General features: G+C 43.7%; 1 long non-coding RNA gene across 2 annotated transcripts; it reads left to right on the plus strand.

The window, feature by feature from the left end:
* The first annotated feature begins 1,319 nt into the window (after positions 1 to 1,319).
* On the plus strand, positions 1,320 to 8,657 carry LOC125930787 (uncharacterized). 2 transcript variants are annotated; one of them, XR_007460244.1, is made up of 2 exons: positions 1,320 to 1,511; positions 8,122 to 8,657. It is a non-coding gene; the product is annotated as an uncharacterized LOC125930787 (long non-coding RNA). The 2 variants fall into 2 exon arrangements; XR_007460243.1 differs by lacking the exon at positions 8,122 to 8,657 and adding an exon at positions 2,006 to 2,555.
* Positions 8,658 to 13,842: the final 5,185 nt, after the last annotated feature.

The following is a 13,842-nucleotide window of genomic DNA, read 5'->3' on the forward strand; positions in this document are numbered from 1 at the left end:
ATGATTCTCTGAGATTGCATCATGCTAGTAGAAGCCCTATGGAAGGGAATGCTTTCCTTTGATATTATTAAAAGAAGCATAAGCAACCCATGGGTTTTACACACAGCTATAGGTGCTTCTGAACCTTGAGAGGTCTCTGCTTGCTGCCCTGGAGATGGTCTTGTTTGATAGAATTCAAAGTCAGGTGTGTCGGTCCATAATTCCACTTCTCTAGTATTCTTCACTCTGAATATTTTTCTGTGTAAAATTCACAAAGCTCAATGCCTGGGGTTTCCAGTAAGATCTATGAAAGGTGCTAGCTGGGATGGGGGAGAGGAAGGAGTAGGTGTGAGTTGTAAATAAATGAACGAGAACAGGGTAATGGGTTGTGCAAAGTGGCTATGCACATGGAAGAGAAGGTAGTGATGAGGGAGCATAAGGCAGGCTGAGGACAAAGCACAAGCTAACTCCCCGCCCCCCAACCACAGTGAGATATGTGTGATATTCCTCAGTCACTTCTGACTGTCCAAGAACAAAGGAGAGGAAAGAAAACAAATAGTTAACTGATAGAGATCACAGTCATACAGGATGTGAGTCTCCATCAGTTTACAAATGTCTTAGTAAATTACAAGAAAAAGGCAATCTTATCAATCGCCAAATCTCCAGAAACCTGTAGACTCAGTTTCCTGGAATCCCAACATCACTCTCCCCTCATGTGGGGAACAAAAGTAAGAAGGAAATGGTAGGTAAAATCAAATTTCTTTATAATCTGCAAATACTGGAGGCAAATTCGGAGTATAACATTTCTCCAGGAACTCCCTACTATCTTAATGTTAATGCCTTACTAGAGGGAAAACAACCTTAGCCTGACAATAGCAAGGCCTCCAGTATCTTCTGAGTCCTCTTTAGCATATGAAAGTCCCTTTGGAGGCCTCCCTTTTGCCCTTACCCCCCCAAGTCCAAAGTGTATAATCAGTCACTCTTCACAACCCCAGTGCAGCTCTTTCTGCCCATAGGTCCTAATCCCGTGCTTTAATAAAATTCCCTTTTGCACCACAGGCACCTCAAGAATTCTTTCTTGGCTGTCAGCTCCAGACCCTCTCATCACTCTAATATCCCATCAGTAGGATATGGAAGTGACAGGGCCATATATGTGTGATGCAGGGGAAGAGGGAGGCAAGAGGGTTGTCCTCACTTTCTTGATGTTTGCAAATAAATATATCCCTGATTTCATGACAGAAAGCCTGCTTTGGTGTGAACTATTTCTTGGCATCCAGGAACCAGTGATTCTTCCTTTCCCTGGCTCTAAGCTGTCTAAATTGGCTTTATGACATCACAGTGGGCTGGGAAGAGAGCAGACCACGGAGGTGGGCTGGGGCTGGGGGTGGGGGTGGGTAAAGGCTTTAATCAGCCCTCAGAGCACCGATACCCAAGCCTGAGGAGGAGAAGGACGCTTCCTGTAGGATAGGCATCTCCCTGGGAAGATCCTGAGGCTTCTTGTAAGAAGGAACATCTGGAGGCAATCTTACAAGGTTCCTGTCTACACCTTGCCATTTGGGGTCTAACCTGTCTAGGGGCCGGCCAAGATGAGTCATTCATCACCAACCCTTCTTGGATCTGCTGTGATCTTGGGTCACCCATATCCTCCATGCGACCAAATCCCTCATTGGATCCCTCACTAGCCTTACCATTGATTGTTCAACCTTTCCTTCTGAAAGCTCTCTTCTTTGTTGACTATTGTTAGCACTGGAACTACACTCCCCACCAGCAGTGTCAACGCTGGGCAGGGAGCTGAGGAGTGAACGGGAAATGAGAGAAGCCACAGAGCCAGGCTGGACTAGGAGGAGGCCAGTGAGGCTCATAGGGTAGAAGATTTACGACCGAGCGCCTCCTGACATTTTGCACATGAGATGCCTCAATTTGCCTTCTCCTCATGCGGGCTGCTGATCATGAGGCGTCCTGGGAATATGTGCTTGGAGTCTGAGTTACTTGGACATTACTAACGCTGTGTATTTTTTCTTCCTAGTGCACGACACCACCATGCAACAGGAACCCCAGGGCACTTGAGAATTCTGCAGACTGCAAGGCTAAAAATAACCAGCATATTCCTTCTGGTGGTGACCGGAATACAAACACTCCCCACACCATAACAGGAAAACACTTTGCTGGGAGTGGTAAAATTAGAATGCCACCATAATAACTTAACTAGGATGCACAGTGAGGAATCTCCCACCTGAAGGCTGGGAAAGGGTTGGCCCTCCAGACATATTTGGGGAAACCAGTAGGCAGAAGAGGATAAAAGGCAGGGTTTTCCTCTCTGGATGTGGCCATTACTCGTTCAGACCAACGACTATGATATACCAGGGTAGTCTGCAGAATTCCGTGGAAGCCCTAGTGTGGTTACACTGTGATCTTTGCTTTGTAAAACATCGGTTTTTCCCCCTTTTTTCCGGAATTTTGCTAACATTTCCCATGCACCATGGCTATTGCATAGCTCAGGGGAGGCAATTTAAAAGATATCATATTCTCCCAGGTTCGTACAGAACAGAACTGAATAAATAAGCCATTCAACGCTGCTTTGGATCTTTGTTCAGTCGGGTTTGTCCTTGTAACACGTCATGGGCTCTGAGTTGCCCATGTTCCATTTCTAAAGGGCTCTTTGCAAATCCTTTTCGAAGCTGTCATTTGAATCGCTGCTCATGAGAGCGGCATTTATAATGGCCACATTGTCCAGACTATCTAAATGCTGCGTTGTTGAATTTTCTATGTGTTTGCGGGCTTTGAAAGGTCTCCTGTGGTCCGCTTCTGCTGATTGTTCCTATCAACCTATTCAATTAGGGCCCGGAGCCCCCACCGTCAGGAGAGCTGGGGGGCAGCCTGTCTGAATGAGAAAAACGCTTGGTGGGAGCGGTCAGGCTTTAGTAGAACGGCTTGCTGAATCTTTGTTGTGAAAATGAGGAAGGGAGGCATTCCAGGCCATTTTTTCTCATTGGCTATAGAAGCTTTGCCATTTCTTCCCGCTCCATTGTTTCAAACTGCACCCACCTCTAAGAGAGCCTTCCAACATCCTTCCTCTCTGGAGGCTGAAACAGCCCCCTGGACATAATATGTCACTATCTGTGTCCGCAGGTGCTCTCCACGTGATGTGCTCCATGGTGGGCACATTAAAGATGGCTGCAGATTCTTTACCTTTTTTCTCATTGAGAGGTGGCCTCTATGTTCCCCTCCCTTTGAATCTGGGCTTTAAGAGTACTGGTGGTTTATTTTTTGTTGTAGTGGCAAAAAAACACGTAAAATAAAACTCCCCATCTCAATCGCTTTGAAGTATACAGTTCGGGAGTGTGGAGTACCTTCACATTGTTGTGAAACAGATCTCCAGAACGTTTCCATCTTGCAAATCTGAAACTCGACACCCATTAGACAACAGCTCTTCTTTTCTCCCTTCCCCTATCCCTCAATAACTGCCATTTTCTTCTTCTTCTATGAACTGGACCACTTTAGATAGCTCCTACGAGTGGAATCATACAGTATTTGTCTTGTTGTGACGGGTTTATCTCACTAGCCTAAGGTCCTTAAGGTTCATCCATGTTGTGGCATGTGGCAGGATTTCCTTTGTTTTTAAAGACCGAGTAATATTTCATTGTATGTATATGCCACAATTTATCTATCTACTCACCTGTTGATGGATATCTGGGTTGTTTCATCTTTTGGCTACTGTGAATTTGTGCTGCTGTAAGCAGAAAGAATTAGGGGTCTCCGGAAAAAGAAAGATGAGACCTAGCTTTTGAGGGGGTTCAAGATAGCCCCCCCCCCCCGAATGTGCCATTTTGGCATGGGGATTATTTTGAGCTGAAGACACTTGAGACTCTGTAGGCTCAAGAGAACATTTTGTCCCTTCCTTAACCACTCAGAATCTAAATTGGGGGTCTTTCCCAGAATAAGCGTTTTTGTGTTTCTTTTTTTTTAATTTTTTTAATGTTTATTTATTTTTGAGACAGAGAGAGACAAAGCATGAATGGGGGAGGGTCAGAGAGAGAGGGAGACACAGAATCAGAAACAGCCTCCAGGCTCCGAGCCGTCAGCCCAGAGCCCGATGCAGGGCTCGAACTCACAGACCGTGAGATCGTGACCTGAGCTGAAGTCGGACACTTAACCGACTGAGCCACCCAGGAGCCCCAGAATAAGCTTTTTTAACATAGATCAATTTTATCTGAGTGACCCATCTGTATGGTCACTTAAGGCAAACATCTAATTACCAAACATCTGCTCCTTCTTATTGTCCTGTATGCATATTCCTCGGATATTCCAGGCCCCTACCCCCTTCTCCTTAGTTCAGAATGACACACACCCCATTATGCCTGTCTTTGGGATTTCCATGTCTATGTGGATCCCTGAGCATACATCTATGAAATTTGATTTTGTTGATGTGGATTCCCTGCATATGCCTATTAAATTTGATTTTCTCCTGTTAATTTGTCTCATGTCAACTTGATTTTTGGTCCAGCTAGAATGACCTTTGAGGGGACAGGAATTCTTGCTCCTGACACTTTCATGACATAATAAAAGTCATTTTAGACCCCTAACTATTTTGTGATCTATGCTTGACCAGCACTACCTGCCCAAGCATTCTTGCAGAACTTTCTGGGTTATGTTAAAATTGTAGAAAAATAGACTTTAGTAGTTGATGATTTTAAGGGAACAAAAGAATGTAAAAACAAACAGCCACTACCAGGCCAGGAGAGAACCTAAAAAAATTAACCTAACACACATTCTTGAGTTGTTTTTTTGCAGTATTTAAACCCCTTTGAGGACTTGGAACACTGGACTAATTCCAGTCAGAGAATTAATGATGTGGACCCTTGCTGGTCTTGCGATTTCAGTCACCTAGGACTTGGACTCTGTTAACCTAGGGTAACTTTTGACCCAATTCCATATGGACCACCCCTTTGCGAAGTCCTTCCATGCACATACCCTTGGCTTAAAACGTCTCCAATTTTGTTGTTCAGGGAGATACTACTTTGGGAAATATCCCTGGTGCTCTTACTTGTTGCAAGTACAACCCTTCCTTTTCTCCTCTTTGGCTTTTGTTGTGTCCTTTGGCTCAACACCTACCAAAAAGCGACACCAGTTTTGGGGTATAGTGCTATAAATATGGATGTACAAATACCTCTTCAAGACCCTGCTCTCAATTCTTTTGAATATATACCCAGAAGTGGGATTTCTGGATCATAGGGTAGTTCTATTTTTAACTCTGGGAGGAACTTCCATACTGTTGAGCTATCTTACAATCCTACCGAGTGCATAAAAGTTTCAATCTCCTCATGTTTCTCTGACACTTATTTTCTATTTTTTTTTTTTTTTGGACAGCCATGTTAAAAATAAAACCATAGGCCCAAAATGGCATCAGTTAGTTTTTTTAAAATGTTTATTTATTTTTGAGAGAGAGAGAGAGCATGGGTGGGGGAGGTATGGAGAGGGGAATGGACAGAGGATCCAAATCAGGCTCTGCACCAACAGCAGAGACCCTGATGTGAGGCTTGAGCTCAGGAACCCATGAGATCATGACCTGAGCTGAAGTCCGATGCTCAACTGACTGAGCCACCCAGGCGCCCTGGCATCAGTTAGGTTAAGGCCCCAAGTCAGTAAACCAAGAATTAATACTTCATCTAATTGCAGTTTTTTTTTCATTAAAGATTTTATTTTTGGGGGGGCACTTGGGTGGCTCAGTTGGCTGAGTGTCTGACTCTTGATTTTGTCTCTCGTCATAATCTTATGGTTCATGGGTTCACAAGCCCTGGGATGGGCTGTGTGCTGACAGCATGGAGCCTGCTTGGTATTCTCTCTCCCCCCTCTCTCTATCCCTCCCCCACTTTCTCAAAATAAATAAACATTAAAAAAATAGATTTTATTTTTAAGTAATATCTATACCCAACATGGGGCTTGAACCCACAACCCTGAGATCAAGAGTTGCACACTCCACCAATTGAGCCAGCCAGAAGCCCCAACCTAACTGCAATTTTAACCTTTAATCAGTCAACATGGGAATTGCCTGTCAGCAGAAGGGAATTTACTGATAGACCCCCTCTGTTCCCGTTAGGAAGGTGACCTTGCCTAAAACAATGGATTCTTTGCTAATAATTTCCTTTTTCCTGCTCTCTCTCTTTAAAAACATTTTCTTTTCTGTACGCTTTGGAGTTCTCCTCTACTTGCTAGATGAGATGCTGCCCAACTCATGAATCAATTAATAAAGACAATTAGATCTTTAAAATTTACTCAGTTGAATTTTTGTAATTCAACAGTAGCCATCCTAATGGGTGTGAGGTGATATCTCATTATGGTTTTGATTTGCAGTTTTCTGAGCATTAGTGATGTTGAGCATCTTCTGAGTACTGGCAAGTTTTTTTTTGTTTTTTTGTTTTTTAATGTTTATCAAGTGGGGAAGGGGCAGAAAGAGAGGGAGAGAGAGAGAGAATCCCAAGCAGGCTCTGTGCTGTCAGCACAGAGCCCGACAGGGTGGTGGTGGTGGGGGGCTTGAACCCACCAACCGAGAGATCATGACCCGAGGTGAAGTCGGATGCTTAACCAACTGGGCCACCCAGGCGCTCCTTTCCAACGAAACTTTGACAAAGTTTTAAGCCACTAAGTTTTGGGAGAGTTTGTTAACACAGCAATACATAACTGGAACAGCGGGCAAAGCCCTTTCTCCAGTTGTGGTTTAGATTTGCTGTATTAAGTATGCTGTAAATGACACGTGTGGCTGGACGGCAGGCACAATACTCACAGGTCAGAGAGAGTCCTGCCATCTTTGACTTGTTTTTTCCTTCCTGACACTATTTCTAGAGAAGCAATACCTCAAACCCCAACCTCCAGTTTATTGTTCTATCCATAGGCTCTCTTTGGGCAATCATTAGTTTGTCCCTCAACTGGTCTAACTGCAGGGGGTTTGAATTTGTGAAGGTAAATGCATGCTCACAACATACTCTGGGGCTGAATTCAGAAAAAAATCTAATACTGATTTTGGTTGCCGTTTGATTACCACTAACTTTGTAAGTGATTAGAGGGTTTGGGTTTGTTAGAATTGTTTGCTGTGTAATTGACCAGTGGGTTGATGAAAACCAGGGTCTAATTCATCTTTACTTGCATGCCACCCTCCCACTCATCAGCCTCTACCAGGACAGTCCCTAACCCTGCCTGCAGTGCTGCAGGAACACAGCTGGATAGGAAGCCACCTGCCAGTTACCAGTCTATGCATGCTCTCTAATGTCTTCTTACTCTAACCGGACAGGCAACACCAGTCCTTCTTTCTGGGTGCTATAATTTACTTTGCATCCAAATTTTTATTTGGGATTGAGCTAGTGCATGTGGCTGTGGCTGCCTGGAGGCATCTGTAGTTTTAGTGATCGCTACTGAGGCAGAGGGATGGGGAGCCGGGAGAAAGGAAAGAAGGAAAAGGTACAGGAGTTGCCCCTCATCCGTGGTTTTACTTACTGTGGCTTCCATTTCTTTGGAAGCAGATGACTGCCCTCTGACATAGGGTCAGGAGGTCAATCACGGCCTAACACTGGGTCACAATGGCTGCGTTACTCATGTCACTTCATCTCATCATGTGGGCATTTTACCAGTTTTCATCATCACAAGGAGGATGAGTACAGGACAACACGATACTCTGAGAGAGACCACATTCACATAACTTTTATGATGTGTATTGTTATAATTATTCTATTTTATTAGTTACTGTTGTTAATCTCTTACTGTGCCTTATTTATAAACTTTATCACAGATATATAAAATTAGGAAAAAACATATATATGTATTTGAGGGTTTGATACTATCTGTGGTTTCAGGCATCCACTGGGGGTCTTGGAACATAACCTCTGCAGAGAAGGGTGTGTGTGGGGGGGACTACTAAATTATAATCTTTGGCTCTTTTCAGGTAGGAGCACTGACTGTTTACATTTTTAGAACAGAAAGCAAGATACAAAATGGAAATAACTTACTCCTGAAGTTACCACTCTCCCTGTTAGAGTTCATTCTGGTTTCTTTCTGTTATATTGATAGTTTATTTGCTTCACAGAACTGCTCACAATCTAACTATCCACCTATTTTCTTGTTTCCTATTCTTCTCTCCTCCCCCCATATTAGAATGTGAGCCCAGGCTCTCAGGACCTCCTCTTTCTTGCTCACCAGTGTACCCGTAGCTCTTAACTCAAAGCCTGATCTATGACAGGTGATCAGTAAATACTTCTGAGCCAATTATGAAGGGAGATTTCAAAATGCAGCCAGCAAGCCTTCAGGAGGCCAAAAGGGAGAAGGAATTTGTGCATCGCAGGAACCATGAATCACAGGAACCATGAACTTCTTGCCAGCCGCAAGCCCTCAGCCTGGACTTAACTCCCTCCTCACCATGAGACCTGAATCCTGAGCATGCTTCCAAAAGGGACCAACTAATCGACTGGTTTCCATCTTTCATTTGCACATTATCCCAACCAATCCTAGTTAACCTACTTTCAATCTCTGTTTTATATAGAAGACCTGAATGAGAACTGGACCTATGACCTTTAGGCTTTACAATTCTGCCCCTTCTGTTGTCTACCTCAGAACAAGAGTCAGGTTTCCACCCGAGTCTGTGTCTCCTGAATTGCAATTCTAATGCCCACATAAATGCTTGTTGGCTTAAATCTTCAGGGAATTCTTTCTCGGTCGACACAATGGAGAAGTTAACAAATAGAAAAGGACTCCTCTGTCCCTGCTAATAATCCAAGTCAGTGCTTCTCAAACTTCAATATGGCTAAGAATCACCTGGTGATCTTGCTAAAAATGCAGGTTTTGATTCAGTACACCTGGGGTTTATAAAGCCTGAGACTCTGCGTGTCCAACTATCTCCCAGGTGATGCCAAGTGACCCCCTGAGTCAGAAACTATGCCCCCTTCATCTCTGTATTCCCAGCTTAATGAGGTGCTCGGTAAACCATAGGTGCTCAAACACTGTTTGTTAAAGAAATGAATAAAACCAGACCAGGCACAGGAATCTATGAAAAACCCGGCCAAACAAATCTTTAGCGACTGGCAGAGGTACTCAGTGACCTGCAACCTCAGTGTGGACTTTTAGAGGCTTTCCATTCCTTCCGGCACCATGAAGGAGCAGAGGTGTGGGAGGGGCCCTCTCCTCCTGGGCCCTGAGCCCGCAAGATAGAGATTTTAAAACTCAGCTGTAAATATACATTTATGTGTGTAAAGAGGTATCTGGGAAATCAAAAACGTACAATCTGAGACAGTCCTACCACATTTCCTTCCTTTCTTCCCCTAGATTCTTAAAACAAAACACCTTTATATTCTCTGCCTTTCTTGCTATCTCTTTTTTTAATTTCCTACCTCCTTTTCGATACGACATATTGATTTTAACACAGGAAAGATATTTGCTAAAACTGTTCTCCTGGCCAAGATCTTCTTGGCTGAGGAGGGGCAGAAAGTGACGTAAGGATCAGGTGCTGATAATTCTGTGCTATTCTTGTAGGCAGCAGACAATTGGACTTTGATATCAGGCACGAGGCTTTCCTGTGTGACCTTTTCTAGGAACTAATTCATGAGAAGGAATTTTGATTGTTAATTCACAAACATTTCTTTTTTTCCTCTTCTTGGCCCCATAAAGAAATACCGTAGATTTATTACACACCAAGAAAACAGGCACAATTCCTCGGTAGATGTGTTGACAATAGAATGTTTGTGTTGATGTATTAATCCCAATAATATTCACCATCCAGTTTTAACATGGAGCCATTCCATATTGTATACAGGCTGAAAGGCTTTTACTAATGAAGCCCCCCAAAAATATGCCTGGCAGAGTAAGAGTGAAGCATCCTGAATTCTCAGTGCACTTCACAAGAATACACCTGGTGTCAATCTTTAAAAAATTTTTAAAAAATGTTTATTAATGTTTATTTACTTTTGAGAGAGAGAGAGAGAGACAGAGCATGAGCAGGGGTGGGGCAGAGAGAGAGGGAGACACAGAATCCGAAGCAGGCTCCAGGCTCTGGGCTGTCAGCACAGAGCCCGTTGCGGGGCTCAAACCCGCAAACCGTGAGATCATGACCTGAGCTGAAGTCGGATGCTTAACTGACTGAACCACCCAGGCACCCCATAACCTGGTGTCAATCAATATTAATGTGCCATCCCCAGTTTAGCAACTTCTATGGGATCTTCTGAAATTTTTCATGATCGGTTAGCCTTTCCATTTTATGACCTAGCTCACGACTAACACTTCACTATGTGGTCATGACATCCCTTAAAAATATAAACAAAAGCAGGGTGCCTGGTGGCTCAGTCAGTTGAACATCTGACTCTTGATTTTGGTTCAGGTCATGAGCTCACAGTTTTGTGAGTTTGAGCCCCACATTGGGCTCTGCTCTGACAGTGCGGAGCCTGCTTGGGATTCTCCCTCTCTCTCTGCCCCTCCCCTGCTCACGCTGTCTCTGTCTCTCTCAGAATAAATAAACTTAAAAAGTAAATAAATAAATAAAAGCAAAACCAAATTGAGTATTACCACACATGAAACTGCAAATCATGCAATCCAACTATGTGTTGGCTTCACAAAATAATAAATTTGTCTCTGTTGACGTTGAATATTCAGCCTCACACACTTTCCTCTAAGCTGCTTCTCCTTCCTGTTCAGGGAAAGACTGATAATTTGTATCATTTTCCTGTTCTTTGCTTCTGTCCATACTTCTCTTCCCTGAGGTGTGCTTGCTCTCCCTCTCAAGCTCAGATTCACAGGTGTTCTCTTCTCCAAACACTATCTTGAGAGTCAACTGGCCTTCCTTGATAATATAAATTTCCTCATTTTCTTGGAGGCATATCGTTTATTGATTAAATGTATGTGTTCTGAAGCCATTTTCTCTAGCTTTGAATTCTAATTCCACCATCTACTGGTTTGGTAATTTTAGAGAAGTTCCTTAATCTTTCTGTACTTCATTTGAAGGCTGTCCTGACCAGAATGACTGACCAAGATGATGCTTATAAGGTTTTTAGGACTTAATGGGCAAACTGTGCAAACAGAAAGAGCTCAGTAAATGTTGGCAGGTTGTTTTTTTTTTTCAATGCACAATAGTTGGGGCACCTGGGTGGCTCAGTCGGTGTAAGTGTCTGACTTTGGCTCAGGTCATGATCTTATGGTTCGTGGATTCGAGCCCACATTGGGCTCTGTTAGCACAGAGCCTGCTTTGGATCCTCTGTCTCCCTCTCTCTCTGCCCTTCCCCCTCTCTCAAAAATAAACATTAAAGAAAATGCACAATAGTATAAGTAGCACTCTGTCATTCCAGAAATACTACACACACACACACACACGCACACACATGCACACACACACTAACCAACAGTAAATCCTGTAAGCAGTTACTTTTCCCTGAAACAAGATGGCCCCAGGGTTCAGACTGGGGACGATGGCCACAGACTGTCTGGGTGTGGACTACAACTTCACTACCTATTGGCTCTGTGACCTTGAGCACAGGATCTGGCTTCATTTCCTCATGTGTACAATGAAGGTAGACAAGCCTTGCATACAGAGCCGTTGTGGGCATGAAATAAGTTACCACATGGTGAGTACCATGTTAAGTATTTGCACTGTTAGTTGTTATTGCAATTGTTATTGCTGCGAAGTGGAGTTTTACTGGGTCCCCACCTAGCCCCTCTACTTTTCTTAGAGGATTTTGAAATCTTGCAATTGCAAATTTTCTCTGTGTCTGAAACGTGTGTAAATCTTTTTAGAAACCAAATAAGGCTCTTGACAGCTTTAGGACTCAGGAATGTCTTTCTCAAGGACGGGAGCCATGTCTCTGAAATGTAAACAGCAAGGGCGAGCACTGTCCTGTCTCCCGGTTTCTGTGGGGGTAGCGGGCCTACCTCAGCAGCACCTTCTATACGTTGCAGAACTACCTCTGTCATAAAGGGGAGCTTGTTTTTCCTGTGCATAAAACCAGTTAATACAGATGGTCACCCTCAATTAACCAGCTCAATCTAGGGTGAACCATCTATAATCAGTGGTCTTGAGGACTAGTCACCGTTTATTCTGACACCATGCATGTAATGGGTTGCATCTGCTTGGCTACATAAAAAGGTGAAATTTCACTCTGTCTTCGCAACCTCTTAGCAGGCTACATGTGCTGTGTGTCACATTCCGGTTTAATGCTTATTCAGTAGTAAAACCCTTTTTCTTTTTCTACTACTGTTATGGAGAAATTTTCTGGGTTGGGGGAAGATTTTGTTTTTAAATATATTACCTGAATGACATATATTGATATGTCCATATTTGGGCATCAGATTGCTTTATTTAATGCCTGTACTCTTTTAGCACAGAATTTATAAGAGGGAAGGGACTATTTTAAATGTTTTATTTATTTTTGAGAGCAAGAACGCGAGCAGGGGAGGGCCACAGAGAAAGGGAGACAGAGGATCCTAAGTGGGCTATGTGCTGCCAGCAGAGACCCCAATGCAGGGCTCGAACTCACAAACTGTGAGATCATGACCTGAGCTGAAGTCAGAGGAGGGGACTATTTAAAAAAAATTCTTAGGGGCGCCTGGGTGGCCCAGTCGGTTGAATAACTTTAGCTCAGGTCACGATCTCACGGCTCGTGGGTTCAAGCACCACATTGGGCTCTGTGCTGATGGCTTGGAGCCTGAAGCCTATTTCGGATTCTGTGTCTCTCTCTCTGTCCCTCCTCCGTTCACACACTCTCTCTCTGAAAATAAATAAATAAAACATTTAAATAAATAAACAAATAAATATTCTTAGAGAGTGCTAAAATCAGTGTTATCAGAAGGGATTTGCTAATTATTACCTAATAAAACCGAACTGATGCTCTCTTGTCTTCTTTCATACTAATCTACAGGCTTCTGTGAAATTATGGTAAGGCACCACTCTTCAACACCTCTCGCTTGTTCTTCAGGATATGGACCTATGGGCTTGAGTGAGACTTTAGCAGGCAGAGAGTTCAGGATCACAAGGCTTTACATTGTCATTATTACCACAAATAATAGCCCTGATCCTAATTATCCATGTGGGTTTTTGCTGTACTGAAATAAGACATTCAAGTATGATGTAAGCTTCCTCTCTAGACCAAAGGGAAGTAGGCTGTGGAGTCTAGAAGGCAATCAAGGTCTAATCAAACATGCATACGTGCATACACACACACACACACACACACACACACACACACACACACACACACATTCCACCGTCCCCTTTAGAGAAGTAGCCAAGAATGAACGCATTTAGTAAATATGTGATCCATCACTGATTGGCTGACATCAGTTAGCCGTGAATGACAGAATGGTAAGGGAGAGCCACAGATCAGTTGGGTTGTAGAGTTTAAGGGCTTTCTATAATGCAGAACTGAATAGGTCGTGCTCTGTTTAAAACTTTTCAGGGGAGACTCTTTGCTAATGGAATGGATCTTGTAGCTCAACATCACCCACGAGGCCTTCCATGGCCTTTCTTCACAGCTCCAACCTCCCCTCACTGGTTCCTCACCTCAGACTGTGCTCCCCTCACTTAATGTGACCTGCAGGCCTCAGAATGGATCCTCCGGGCTTTCATCCCTTCTGCTGGAAATGCCCTCCCTCCATTTTCAAGCTGCTGAACACCCTCTCATGTTTCAAACCTCATTTCAAGTTACTTCCCTGGAAGGCCCACAGGGTGCCTCAATCATCCCTTATCAGAGCCTAGTCCTTCAATACAGTGGGCACTGTGAGTGCAAAGGCCACTGCTGGTGAGCCTGTGTCCCAAACACCCAAGCAGGGTTCAGCATATAATAGACGCTCAGCAAACTTCTGGTGCTTCTTTATCCTTTCCTTCCCTCTTTCATTTCTCTC

Source organism: Panthera uncia, chromosome A2 (assembly GCF_023721935.1).
Source record: "Panthera uncia isolate 11264 chromosome A2, Puncia_PCG_1.0, whole genome shotgun sequence".
In the NCBI taxonomy this organism is placed as follows: Eukaryota; Metazoa; Chordata; class Mammalia; order Carnivora; family Felidae; genus Panthera; species Panthera uncia.